The sequence below is a fragment of the Haliotis rufescens genome, unplaced genomic scaffold (genome assembly GCF_023055435.1).
Source record: "Haliotis rufescens isolate VD_foot unplaced genomic scaffold, xgHalRufe1.0.p SCAF_5, whole genome shotgun sequence".
Classification (NCBI taxonomy): Eukaryota; Metazoa; Mollusca; class Gastropoda; order Lepetellida; family Haliotidae; genus Haliotis; species Haliotis rufescens.
Genome location: NW_025964223.1, coordinates 58,332,047 through 58,346,855, shown reverse-complemented (window position 1 = coordinate 58,346,855; position 14,809 = coordinate 58,332,047).

The following is a 14,809-nucleotide window of genomic DNA, read 5'->3' as shown; positions in this document are numbered from 1 at the left end:
AAAAGACGAACCTAATAGAACGCTGCAAAGTAAGTAAGTGGGTGAACATTGCTTAACGCCGCATCAGCTACAAAGTACGACCTTCACCCTTGATATTGGAAACAGTACAGTAGTCCATGACTTTGTCGTAAGAGCCGAGTAATTCTATCTGTTGTGTATGCTCACTGCATGTACTTGGATGGTAACATATAGCAATGAGCTGACTGACTTGATGTCACTCGACACAGGCAGTAAAGACCATGAACCACTCTCGCCATTTCTGGTGTGGACCCGTGAAGATTCTGGATAGAATAGGTCTTCAGCAACCCATACTTGCCGTAAAGGACGACTATGCTTGTCGTAAAAGGCGACTAACGGCATCGGGTGGTCAGGCTCGCTGACTTGGTTGATACATGTCATCGATCCCAATTGCGTGGATCGATGCTCATGATATTAATCACTGGATTGTCTTGTCCAGACTCGATTATTTACAGACCGCCGTCATATAGCTGGAATATTGCTGAGTATGGCGTTAAACAACAAACCAACCAACCAACAAACAAACATTACTGGTGTGAAGGCGGCGAGTCCGGCCTCCCGGCAGCTGCAGTAGTGGTGACGTCACGCAGACAGTCTGTCTGTCACTATCTATAGCGTCAAACCCCTGGAAGCAATGAGGAGACGTGAAATGGGTTCAAGGATATTGCACTTATATAGCGACGTGTGTATGTGTTTGAGTGTGTGTGTTACTATGTGTGTGTATCTGTGTGTTTGTCATTGTGCATGCGCGTGTGTGTTTATTTGTTTGTGTTTGTATGTGTGTGTGTATGTGTGTGTCTGTGTGTTTGTGGTTGTGCGTGCGTGTTTGTGTGTGTCATTGTGTGTGTGTATGCTTGTGTCTGTATGTGTGTGTGCGTGCGTGTATTTCTGTGTGTGTGTGTGTGTGTGTGTGTGTGTGTGTGTGTGTGTGTGTGTGTGTGTGTGTGTGTGTGTGTGAGCGCGTGTCTGTTTGTACTAATTGCCGTGTTTGTAATGCTTTACCACAGAGATACCATGCCGCAGGTTAACATTGATACCACACTCAGACACGACACATTGACGCCGAGGCAACCAGTCCTTGTTTTATCCATCTAATGCCGAACGCCAGGCAGGGTAACAACAAGTACCATGTTATAACGCCTAATGGTATGACCCGAGCCACTGACCTCCCACTCTCCGGGCTGACGGTCTGTCCACTCGACTATAGCTACGGAGGCGGTCACCGCTGGGAGAGGCAGTGGCTCGTATAGTCCGGCAGGGAGGACAAAATCCAAGAATTGGGGGATAAAGTTTTTTTTATTGCTGGATTTGTTTAAGTACACATTCTAGGTTATGAAATTGACTGATGACACTCTGTCACCTTTTGGCATTTTAAAATATTCAAGATGGCCGCCAAGATGACCGCTAAAACATGAAAATATCTCTTCCGTGCTAATTGTATGGAATATGGGACTACTTTAGGTGCATATCACTATTGTTTTGCCTTTTGCTGAACTCTCCGCAGTCTGTATGAGTTCTGTCTCTGTGGAGATAGATGAGGAGAAACTCCAGTCTGTACGTACAACAGCACAACGCCTACCTTCAAATCCACATATCTCATGTCCCTAAGAGTACTAAAGATTCCAGTAATGCTTTATAAATGGGAAACGCGTTATACGTGCGGTCATACCTGTTAGAAGTGGTGTTGTTTATCATAGAACAGACACATTTACGTAACTAAGAAACGTAAAACAAGCACAAACTATGTCAGCCAGCGTCGGGAGAATTCCTGTTATTCTTCTATACTCCTTATATCAAGTAGAATCAGATTCATGTCCCTACACGATGTGTGTGCCTCCTGCATGATACACGTGACCCTACGGGAGGTACCCACCCTCTGTGTGTGTGGCACTGACCCAGCGGTGTTCAGACCCTTGCCTCAGTGGGAGGGGGGGGGGGGGGGGGGGGGCGTTTCCATGATGAGGGTGAGGCGCGTACTGCAAGATCAACCCTGGTATATGGATTCTACCACTACCCCTCCCCCCCACACCCACCCGAGTGTGCCTCCCCACCTCCCACACCACACTAGCTGACGCAGCCCCCACCCCCACTAGAACAGGGGCCCCGGGACACCCACACCCCCACAACTTCACCATGACCACATCTCTATTCCGCCCAACGCCCACCTACCCTAGCGCTCCTTCACTCCCACAGAATAGATCTACGCCACTGAAGGTTGCCTCTCCACCCGCCTCACTGACACTGTCACCTCCAGCCCAAAATATAAGTGCGCCACCAGGAAGGTGGTCTCTCACTCCAAACAGAAAAGATAGGCCCTTGACAATAGACAGTCCAGGAATGCCGATCTCAGCGGAGCCACGTGGCGCAGTGATCCCCTCTTTCATGTTCCGCTGGGAGCTGTCACGTATCCGTGTTTTCTACAGAGATGTGTACTGCGCATATCAGGTGTGTATGTGGAGAATGAAGATGATGCTGGAAGGGGATATACAAGGAATCTCCATCTTTCTGCTCCACATCCACAGACACACAAGCACCCAGACACCGACACACACCTCCCCTAGTGGGGCCGTCTACCGCAATCCCGCTCAATCATCGGCATCTGCAGAATACAGCTCCGTCGTGGACTGAGACGTCACACACCACAATAGAAGGGTTTCAGTGATAAGGATGCAGGGGGGTCACATTTATCTTAAATAATCATGATGGAAGTTAGCCCAGTGCATCCGGTGGTCAGCTGGCATTATAACGAAGGTCTGTGTACTTTAAGAATTGGTATTCTTAATGGCTTGTAATCGGTCATATGGCCTTATAACGAATTTCTCCGTTCCTTAAAGATTGGCATTATTAAGGGGGATCATCATGGTCAATTGGAGTTAGAAATGCGTGGTACGCCATACCCGTAAAAGGTCAGTTGGCATTATATCGAAACTATATCCTCTGGGCATTATGAATGCCGATTTCGTCATACCCCTAAATGGTCAAATGACATTGTAACGAAACTGTCCCCTTCTGGTAGTGGTCAGTTGACATTATGAACGCGTTTCGAATGTCTACAAATGATCAACTGGTATTAGCGACTTTCTTTACCATCTTAACACCCAGAAGCCCCGGGCAGCTTCATGGATTCTGACATTAACCGTTGTGAGGTGTCAGGAGATGTCATAGTGCCGAGAAATCAGAAACAATCGGTGGCTTCCGGATCTCCGACGAACCATAATAACGGTCTTCTGTATGAGATATGCCTCTTTGTAAGAATTGATTGAAATACCCTTTTCGCGAACAGCTGGTGTCCTCACTGATTTTCAGTGTGCATTCTTATAATTTTCACAGCTATTTTGCCCGTTAGAAATGGAATCTGTTTCGGCGGACAATCAAGACTGTTATTCTCTTGCAGGAACGTTTCATAATGAGTTTGTATAACAACAAGGAAGTGCCTTCAAATCAACGTCACGTTGACCTTGCGACGTCCATAAAATATGTATCTACATAACGGTCGAACACACATCTCAATGGATTCAGGAAAGAGTTCAGGTTTTCACGTGACAGAAGAAGCAAATCGTTTAGTAGATACAGAATACGATGTGGCTGGCCTTGACGCATGAGTATGCCCGCGTGCCCGAATGTGCCCGAATATGCCCGTGTGTGCCCGTGTGTGCCCGAATGCGCCCGTGTGTGCCCGAGTATGCCCTAGTGTGCCCGAGTGTGCCCGAGTGTGCCCGTGTGCCCCCGTGTGTGCCCGAGTGTTCGTGTGTGTTCGCGTGTACTTGAGCGCCTGCAGAGCTCTTAAACCTACAGCAAAGGGCTCCACACGCGTCTCGTGTTTGCGTATTCAGTTTATGAAAGTATGGCAGCAATCAACAACCACATGCAGTGCCAATGATTAAGCCGAGACATTATAACTGCCCCCACACTGTGTTACAAAACTTACTTATTTCTTTAACGTACTTCCTTACGTATAAGCATCAGAATCTCTGCACTTGTACACATGGGACCTAATTCAAATTAATATATCGTTTCAGTTTCAACAAAATCAGTAAATGCGCGTTCGTGTCACCGTATTTTCTGGTCCATCACTCGATTGTCTGATTTGCTTCCGACCGCCGTCGCATGGCAGGAATATACTGCCGTGCTGCGTCAGGCAACATACATACTTTTTTATGCAGATTGTATGAATGTTGTGTGCAACCGGTAGAGCAGAACATGCTTACCCTTTGCGCGAACACCTGGTATCATCCCTGATGAGAAGTGATCCATTCAGTAATTAATAATCACCGTTAGTGTGCCTTTTGGGTATGGTGGAATCAGTTTCGGAGCAAGGTCGAAACAGGTTATTCTCTGGCGTCGTTTTATATTGACTTGAAGGATGTTATAAAGATATTACCTGGTTAATCAATTCCTTAACGGAATATTTCTTTTAATTATGTTACCGAAAGTGGCCATATTGCGAATTGCCTGAACGGAATGCGGGAATCTGTTGTCCACGAAGCATGCCTGGGGCGCTTCTAGCCGTGTGGCTGGCGAATGGTAGACTGTAAATCTAAAGGCAGGACTGTAGATAGCGGGTAAGAAGAGAGCGCTTGAATACATGCAATCACAGGTATGTCTCCGAGGTATCAGGTAGTCCAGAGCAGCTTGTAATGAATGGCTTCCCAACTGTAAACAACCATCTAAACACGATGGTTCACGTTAGTTTGAAAAAGTGGACAGAAGTTATCTAAAACGAGTGTGTGTGGATATGTTAACAGGCTATGATTAGGCGATAATTGTGTTAGATATACACAGGCGCTTTAGGAGATGGAACACAGTTATCTCCCCGTGGTTATAAAACACAAGCCTTCAAGTCCTCTTACACAGAGCAGGTTTCTGTTACTTTGATAGGGCAGTCAAATATGGCTCGTCTCTGCCACTGATTTCAGAAATTTCCGTATACAAGCCCTAGGCTTAATTACCCATTCTCATTGAGTATCATTATTTTTGGGCTTACAATGAAAAAAACACAAGAAGGACGTTAAAGATCATGAATTTGATATTTAGTGCATAGGCTTAAAAGCAATTTACCTTTCCGTTTTAAGCCCATGGGCGAAGAAGGAGTACATTAAATACGGGCAAGGTGCCAAACATATAGGTATTTCTGTATCTCAGTCAACACTGTCACGATATGTAAAGAGTGGACAAGACCGTTTTCTGGGCGAGAGACTTTTATTGGTATAGACGAAGACTATGCAGCTTATATTGTGATTAGCAGATGATGAGCATAGAAAAAAACGACGCTGTAGTGCGTCATGTCCGATTTTCCCGCGTTTTGACAGAATGTGAAATGCATTATGGGGAAATGACACGCATCATATGACCGCCGTCATATAGTTCATGAAAATATATATACTCTTCAAAAAATGAAACGCAAAGCCAGATTTGTGTGCGGTAGGATAATACATTTATACGAGGAACCGTACAAGGTATTGAGCCAAAATATGTGTAGAGAACACATGGTGATTGTAGTCATCTCAGTTATCGGTACATAGGAAAAGTCCAAGATGAAGGTCAGCTACAATCAATAACGCGTATGTCCCCTGTTGGAATCGATAGCGGCCTGACATCTCCTGGCCATGGAAGAGACGAGTATGCGAATCACATCCTGGGGAATGGATTCGCATTCGGCCTGCAACGCCAAAGCCAACTTCTGTAACGATTGGGGTTGTGGTTGACGTCGGCGTAGCCGTCTATCAAATTCATCCCACAGGTGCTCTATCGGGTTCAAATCCGGGGATCTGGAGGGCCAGGGAAGTACAAAAACGTTGTCAGTGTTGTGTAGACATGCTCTTGTGATCCGTGCTGTATGCGGTCGAGCGTTGTCCTGCTGGAATACACCGTTGCCGTTTGCTGCAATTATTGGGATGTGTGGTAGGGGAATTTCGTTGATGTATCGTTAAGCCGTAAGATTGCCCTGGATATGGACCAAACCTGTCCTGCCATGATGAGACATCATAACGCTACAGCCACCAAACCTGTCCACTTCCTGTACTCAGTTTCCGGCGTAACGTTCTCCCCGACGTCTGTAGACCCGTGCCCTTCCGTCCCCTCGACGGAGAAGAAATCTTGATTCGTCGCTGAACCAGACATCTCTCCATCTCAGTTGAGGGCCATACCCTGTGTTGACGACACCAATGCAGTTGTTGTTGACGATCTTGTCGACTCAATATGACGCGTCGAACAGGACGTCTTGCTCGTAGACCTGCTGCTCTTAAACGGTTTCGTATGGTCTGGTCGGAGATTCTGCGCAGTCCGGGTATTTGGGAAGCGGTTGAGGTGGCTGTGGTCGTCCTTTCACGTAGGTGGCGCAGTCGGATGTAGTCATCTTGGGAGGGGATGGTTACTCCTGGTCGTCCCGACCTTGGCCGATCACGTGTTGACCCATGCTGTTGTAACAGCTGATCCGGATTCCCCTGCCTGCAAGCGGCATATGACGTTGTCTCTTTGCACTTCTGTTAATCTTGGCATGTTGTTGAACTGTCACTGTGCGATTGACGCAGATGCCAGGCAATCAAAAACCCTGCACTTTAATACCGTTCAATGTGCTGCTCCATGGCCCTTTTGTTAATACACTGGGTGCGTGCTTCCGAATCGTACTTGTTTCCCGACTATTGCTTTGCATGTCCCTGCTGTGATCATTTAGATCCGGGAAATTTGTCACTAACACTATAACACATTAAACCTCTTCACTTTGCACCTCTTGGTCCGCTAATTTTGCTTTTATCGCCAAAAATATAGTGTTTTTTTCAGTGTAGTGACGCCTTTTCATACCCGAGAAAACGCTAATTTAACAGATTCAATCGATCGTTATATCTCACTAATTTTGCCGAGACTAGTACTCTGTCTAAGCACGTGCGTATTAGACAAGACAATTGTTCATACGCAGCAGACAGCGAGTTCCAGTTCAGATTCTAAACATTCCATTTAAAGATCACCGAGTGCTTCTGCTGTACATATCAACACAGTCACGGCTTATGAAAGACAAGCGAGAAATTTGCCAGTACATACATATATATTTACTGTTAGAAATGTTTCACCGACCGTGGAAGGTTCCTAAACGGCTTGTTTATTCATCGTCTTCAGTCTTTTCTGACGCTGCCAACTTGGCATCTCGATATCTCGCTGATGCGTGATGTAAACGTCTATGTGTGTCAGGACCATGTGATGTCGTTTATCGTAAAGGTGTCGTGAGGCCTTACATTCTTTGTTTAATTGGGAGATAAACTTATTCGTTGATCAAACACCACTAAATGCCATTTAAACCCGAAGCGTTAACGTGAGGTATTAAACGTAAGCAATGAACCAGCTCAAAATATAAAACCGGAAGAGGTTTGCATCCTTCCTATCTTGACTAAAGTGCGTTTCTGAAAACGTACTTTTTCTTTTGCGCACGTATTCGGTACGGTGATGCGGTTATCGCGCATCATAACCACTTCAAAGTTATTCAAATTAACCAATCAAATTAGATCTTCCGTCTGTCATGGTAGAATGGTCATAAAAGATTAATATACAAATGGGGGCGAAACGTTTACTGAACTTAGAGCTCCGTGCTGGCGGGCATTAGCGGTGACTGCCAGTAGGTAGTACCCAACACAATAATGTGTAAGCACGTGATGCTCTGCGGTGCTCTTGCACTTTGGGAAACTTTGGTTTCTAACTTTGAAGGTTTGTGATTTGTAATTTATTTTATGAGATGTGAGAGGAACTTTGAAGCCTTATCATAAATTACATCATCCCGACCCATGTAAACTGGCACACGTTCAGCGAAATTGATAATCAGCTGCTAAAGTGCTTCATCATTTCAAGTTTAAAATTACAAGTTAAAATGACTTCAGTTTTCTTTTACATTTCGGGCGTGTTCTTGTGATCGAAATACACACAAATGAATGTAGCGAAAGAAGTTAAGGTTACCAATCAGCCAATCAAATGCCTAGAATATCTGCAAACTGTGGACACTGCAATCTGGACATATCATACGGTCAGCGCTCCTGTTTTTGTTTGTTTGTTGTTTAACGCCACACTCAGCAATATTCCAGCTATATAACGGCGGTCTGTAAATAATCGAGTCTGGACAAGACATCTCAGTGATTGACTTTATGAGCATCGATCCACGCATTTGGGATACGATGACATGTATCAACCAAGTCAGCGAGCCTGACCACCCGATCCCGTTAGACGCCTCTTACGACAAGCATGGGTTGCTGAAGACCAATTCTAACCCGGATCTTCACGGGACTTCGGCGTTCCTAAACATACGTTCTTTTCTTTGACACGAATATGTGAATTATAATGTACAGCGTACAAAACCTGAGGACAAACCTTTTTCTTTTCAATCCAGAAGGAATATCGCCATACCACATCCACGCTTTATGACAGTAAAATAAAACACTAAAAGCTACACTAAAATATACATTTGACAATTTAATTTTCAGCATATACAACCATGGCGAAAAAATACCTTCGACTAAAAAAATGAATTACATATTGATGTCGGGCTAGTCGAACTTTTCGCTACTGGTTTCCATGGTAGGGGTTTCATACAAAATATCAGTCCACGTTATCAGGATGTTAGTGTACGAGGTATGAGTGAGTGAGTTGAGTTTAACGCCGCTTTTAACAGTATTCCAGTCATATCGGGGTGTGTCAGCTTTATGTGGGAGGAAAGCCCGAAGTGATGCAGGTCTCAGACGTTTACCCCTTCGGTGAAACCCACGACCACGGGTTTGGTGCTGACAAACCTAGAAACATAATCGAGGCGACCCGGGATTCGAACCCACAATCATAGGTTTCTGGCGTGCCCAAGGGACGTAACTCTGCACAGCGAATCGCGGCGCCTTAGACGACTGGGCTACCCGCGCCACCACAAGGTATGAAGCGGCTCATGATGGACCCAAGGTAACGACCGCCCTCTAGAAACATGGCGGCAGGGGAAAAAAAGTCCAATCAATTACCTCTCCGCCTGCACGAGTGTTTCAACTATTCTGGCTCGGTGCCAACAGTCACTATTTTACGTGTAAGACATAGTTTTACCTGGTAGAGATACTCGTAGCACTTCGTTTGACATAATAACACGATCCCGTGCTTAGCAGACAGGACGATCAGCGACGTGTTAAAAGAGTCGGTAAAAGCCATGCACAAAAACATGTACTACACATTGTCTTTTGGGTGGGTGGGGGCGGGGGTGGGGGGTTATTTTACACATAGATTGACTTGACACCTTGACTGGAACATTGATGTATTTACGTTTCTGTTTCACAAGACCAAAAGACCCGGGGTAACAAAGATCTTAGCCACTCATGCTTCCCATAAGAGGCGAATGCTTGTCGTAAGAGGCAACTAAGGAGGTGATGAATGTCATCGTATCCTAATTGTGTGGATCGATGCTCATGATATTAATCACTGGGTTGTTGGATCCAGACTCGATTACAGTAAACTACGGTTATAACGAACTCAAGGGGCCCGCTTATTTTAGTTCGTAATAACCGTAGTTCGTTTTAAGCATACATGCAACATATATACAACAAATGGTCGGGACTGAAAAATAAGTTCGTTATATCCGTCAGTACGTTCTAAGGGTGTTCGTTATAAACGTAGTTCACGTTATTTACATATAGCTGGACTATTGCTGAGTGGGGCGTTAAACAGCAAACAAAAAAGTATTGCACTCTACTATGCTATATAACATTCTGCAACACTGTATAACACTATACTGTGCTATATAACATCTCTTCGTTATGAGTCTTTGTTAACAGTATTCCAGTTATATCACGGCGTGTCAGCTTAATGTGGGAGGAAAGCCCGAAGTGATGCAGGTCTCAGACGTTTACCACTTCGGTGAAGACCACGAGCACGGGTATGGTGCTGACAAACCTAGAAACATAATCGGGGCGAACCGGGATTCGAACCCACAATCATAGGTTTCTGGTGTGCCCAAGGGACGCAACTCTGCACAGCGAATCGCGGCGCCTTAGACGACTGGGCCACCCGTGCCCCCCTTTGTTCTGAAATCCGCCCAAGGCATTGCTGTGGATGAGATCAGACAACTACTAACCTAGAGAGCGCAGACTGTTGGTTTGCGGGAACATGATCTACATGATCAGCCCTACGCTCAATACAATCCATGACAAGACATGCCCAGTGCTCTCCTACACTGCATGACTGTACAGACAAACACCCTGCACAATGTAGTACACCCATGTAGCTGTATAACACTACAACTGTGCATGACACTGTGATAGTACACTCTATAACGCTGTTTTGCGCTCTGGTGTGCTATGTACATTCTACAACATCTATAACGCTCTAGAACACTGTATAAAGCTCTACTATGTTAACAGTATTCCAGTTATATCACGGCGTGTCAGCTTAATGTGGGAGGTAGCCTGAAGTGATGCAGGTCTCAGACGTATACCACTTCGGGGAAACCCACGAGCACGGGTATTGTGCTGACAAACCTAGAAACATAATCGGGGCAAACCGGGATTCGAACCCACCATCAAAAGTTTCTGGCGTGCCCAAGGAACGCAACTCTGCACAGCGAATTGCGGCGCCTTAGACAACTGGGCCACACTAACAACTCTCTATGTTATATAGCATTCTGCAACACCGTGTAACGCTCTAATATGCTATATAACATTCTACAACGCTTTATAACTCTCTATGTTATATAACTTTCTACAACACTGTATAGCGCTCTGCTATATAACATTCTACAACACTGTATAGCACTCTGCTACATAACACTGTACGACGCTTTATAACTCTGTATGTTACATAACATTATACAACGCTGTATAGCACTCTACTATGCTATAATATAACATCCCGTAACACTGTATGACTCTCTACTGTGCTGTATAACGTTCTACAACGCTGTATTGCACTCTACTATGCTATATAACATTCCGCAACACTGTACAACTCTCTACTGTGCTATATAACATTCTACATGTACAACGCTTTATTACTCTCTGTGTTATATAACATTCTACAAAAATGTAGAGCACTCTGGGAGGTCAGGCTCGCTGACTTGGTTGAAACATGGCATTGATCCAAGTTGCGTGGATCCATGCTCATGATATTAATCACTGGATTGTCTGGTCCAGACTCGATTATTAACAGACCGCCGTCATATAGCTGGAATATTGCTGAGTGCGGCGTTAAACAACAAACAAACAAACAAAGTATAATACTCTACTATGCTATATAACGTTCTACAACACTGTATAACACTCTACTGTGCTATATAACATTCTGCAACACTGTATAACACTCTACTGTGCTATATAACATTCTGCAACACTGTATAACACTCTGCTGTGCTATATAACGTTCTACAACACTGTATAACACTCTACTGTGCTATATAAGATTCTGCAACACTGTATAACACTCTACTGTGCTATATAACATTCTTCAACACTGTATAACACTCTACTATGCTATGTAACATTCTACGACACTGTATAACACTCTACTGTGCTATATAACATTCTGCAACACTGTATAACTCTCTACTATGCTATGTAACATTCTACATCACTGTATAACACTCTACTGTGCCATATAACGTTCTACATCACTGTATAACACTCTACTGTGCTATATAACGTTCTACATCACTGTATAACACTCTACTGTGCTATATAACGTTCTACATCACTGTATAACACTCTACTATGCTATACAAGAAAACATTGATGCACAGCATCAAAGTTCCCCGCCATCTGTGATGCCTCACAAACGCATAATTATGATGTTACTGAAAGGCATGAAGGAGCATAATTATATTAACCACAAATAACACAACGCTGTTGTGAGTATTGGGCAATACAGTTGATACATTTGCATAGGGTAGGTCTATTTAAAAATAGTTTCTTGTTTAACGCCGCACTAAGCAGTATTCCAGCCATATGAAGGCGGTCTGTAAATAATCAAGTCTGGACCAGATCATCCAGTGATTGACACCAAGAGCATCGAACTACGCAATTGCAATATGATGTTATGCATCGACCAAATCGGCAAGCCTGACTACCCAATCCTGTGCGTCGCCTCTTACGGCAAGCATAGGTTGCTAAAGACCTATTCTAAGCTCGCTCTTTATTTAAAAAGTAGATCGAAGGAAATGGAAGCAATTTCTGGCACAAATGTAAACACGTGGAAATAGTATCAAAACTGCCAACAACATTGGCAGATGCACATACTCAAATAATAGATCACATTCCTTTTACACTTGGCATTTGGTTATAATAATGTAAATGAAAATACTAAGGTCTCCATATTGCAAAAAAGTCATACTAGATAAGGTGTATTGGTCACAACTCAAAATATTATCACGTAGTTGGAGAACATTTCAATTCAGGGACTAATCAATAATGGAGATTCCTCGTCTCTTGTTTTACGTTTTTTGGTCAGTTTCCTTTTTGTATTTCTTTCTTTCAAAGAATAGTAATTGTGATCATGATGAGTTGAGTTACTTGGTTTTTTTCTATGTATTGTTTTTTATCCAGTGCCAGTAACTGTTGTGGAATGTGGTTTACCTGTAACAATGACTGGTTTGAGTTCATATGATGGTGATTGATTGGTTTGTCGTTTAACGCCGCACTCAGCAATATTCCAGCTATATGACGGCGTTCTGTAAATAATCGAGTCTGGACCAGACAATCCAGTGCCTAATATCATGAGCATCGATCCACGCAATTGGTATCGATTCCATGCATCAACCAAAGCCTGGCCATCCGATCCCGTTTGTCGCCTCTTACGAGAAGCATTCCTGACCCAAACCATTCCGCTGATGAGAATAAAAAAATGCATACGAATCAAAATCCGTAAAAATTGCAATGGAGACATCATTAAAAGTCACCAAAAGTGACGGGGATATCAATATTGCTTTTTGAAATGATTCTATGATATTTGTTTTCCCTGCTTCAATATTTGTGGCACCCGTGACGGAGCCATAAAATTGATTGTGACCTAAATACCCCTCATAGCCTTTGGTGTTAACTATGTGACTGTAGAGAGCTGTGCCTTCATCCAACAGATTATCGAGGTCAGTGGAACACGGTACAGACGCAAATAGATTTGAGCCATGGGACACAAAATATATGAGTGACCAGAGCTACGGCTGTAAATTGAATTCCATTAAACGTTTGAAAAATATTACAGCCTTGATGCAAATTCGCCGACACACTACTCCGATTTTGCTTTGACTTCGCTACCAAACGTTTCACATGTGGCTATGTGCGGTGCACTGATTAAAAAAAACCGGGGGACTGGTTTAATTCAAAATACGGAATATAACTATTCCAAATATTTCCAGTGAACATGGGCATCCAAACAATCAAAAGTGTGGTATGTAGAATGTTGAATTCAGCCATATTACATTTAAATTGAGATGTCGTCGTTGTTCATGAATAAGCATATTCAGAACATAATTTTTATAATGCTGTTATTTACGATCTCCGGAGCACAGTTCTTCTTTTGTATACACCGTGAAAATCAGAAAATTAGTCCTTGAGGAAAAAAGGACATCGGATTACACATGAATGGTTAAATAATGTCAGCTAATGACCAGAAACGGTCAGATGCATCAATCAACTACATTAAGACGATTTTGAAGCATCTCTTATTGCTGGAAAAGAACAGCATCAACATTCCACGCCCATGATTTGTATGTTTTGTTTCCGTAAATGCGTGGCTTGAAATTTCAAATAAACCAACATGTCGACATCCATGCTACAAATTTAACGTTTCCCGTATACTTCCCCGCCTTAAGGGCGGGGAAGAATAACGTTCTACATCACTGTATAACACTCTACTGTACTATATAACGTTCTACATCACTGTATAACACTCTACTGTGCTATATAACGTTCTACATCACTGTATAACACTCTACTGTGCTATATAACGTTCTACATCACTGTATAACACTCTACTATGCTATATAACGTTCTACATCACTTTATTACTTGCCCGTGAAGAGATCACCCGTTTAATAAACATACAGCTTTATTGTGTAATACCAAAACGCGTGCTTATGTACTCTCGGAACACGTTTCACGAACAAATATTGAAAGCTCTCAACATCCCTTGGCGTATTCAACGACATTGTGTGTGGAGATGATAGATCACTGGGAGGAGCTTATGCACACTCGATGACCCCAGCAACCTTGTTGCTAGGCTGACGTCACATGGCATTGTTTCGCCGATGGATCTTGCAACAAAATTCAACAAATTACGTCATCGGGTATTGTGACGTCATTGTAAACTTTGAGGTGCACGGCCCCGTCCCACAAGGCGATCGTACTGTAGCGCAACGACAGTCGTTAGTCTAAGTTAAATTATGTGAGTTTAGTGATAGCCTTAGCACTACGATAATTTTGTTGGACGAACGCCTGAATTCTAAAGGTGGACCATTGTATGATATTAAATTCATACGTTTCAACTTTTGACGTGTTTGAAGTATTATTCCTTTTAAACTCAATTGGATTATGCCATGGATCGTGTAGGTGTCAGCCTATTTACACTCAACAGTATAATTCTAAAAACATTATAAATGACAAGTAATAAATAAAATACTAAACTCGCTCTCGTGTAAAACCAATTTTATGAAACTCGTGAATAGTTGTGGTATCTGACTCGCTTTCGCTCGTCAGATACCAAAACTATTCACTCGTTTCATAAAATTGGTATTACACGGGAGCTCGTTTAGTATTCTATATGTATAACACTCTACTGTGCTATATAACGTTCTACATCA